This window comes from Penaeus monodon, chromosome 19 (assembly GCF_015228065.2).
Source record: "Penaeus monodon isolate SGIC_2016 chromosome 19, NSTDA_Pmon_1, whole genome shotgun sequence".
NCBI classification, from domain to species: domain Eukaryota; kingdom Metazoa; phylum Arthropoda; class Malacostraca; order Decapoda; family Penaeidae; genus Penaeus; species Penaeus monodon.
In genome coordinates, this window is record NC_051404.1 from 34601638 (window position 1) to 34601969 (window position 332).

At 34.9% G+C, this 332-nt stretch overlaps 1 protein-coding gene across 2 annotated transcripts in view; it reads right to left on the reverse strand.

Annotated features, from left to right (window-relative positions):
• LOC119585190 overlaps positions 1-332 on the reverse strand; it is a 6488-nt gene that overhangs the window by 1355 nt on the left and 4801 nt on the right. The window lies entirely within an intron of this gene.

Genomic DNA, 332 nt, shown 5'->3' on the forward strand with positions numbered 1-332 from the left:
AAAAGGCTTCTAACTGCAAAGCAAATACATATACCAACCAGTAATTATAAGCATATGCCGTAAAAATGCTCTGAATATCAAAGTCAAATGGTTTCATTTTTAGTCATGTTGGGTTCGCGTGCCTTATCTTATTATTAGAGACGTAAGAGTTGTCAAAAGGAGGGGCATCGCGAAGCAGGAATAGAACAGGGCGTAGCCATGATAGCAAAGTGAAGAACACCGTTGAAAATATATGTGTTTATCACTAAAACATAATGATTCATAATTTATCCCTATTCTATTCTGCATTTAGTTGCACACTGATCTATAATTCAAACACAGTTTATCCTATA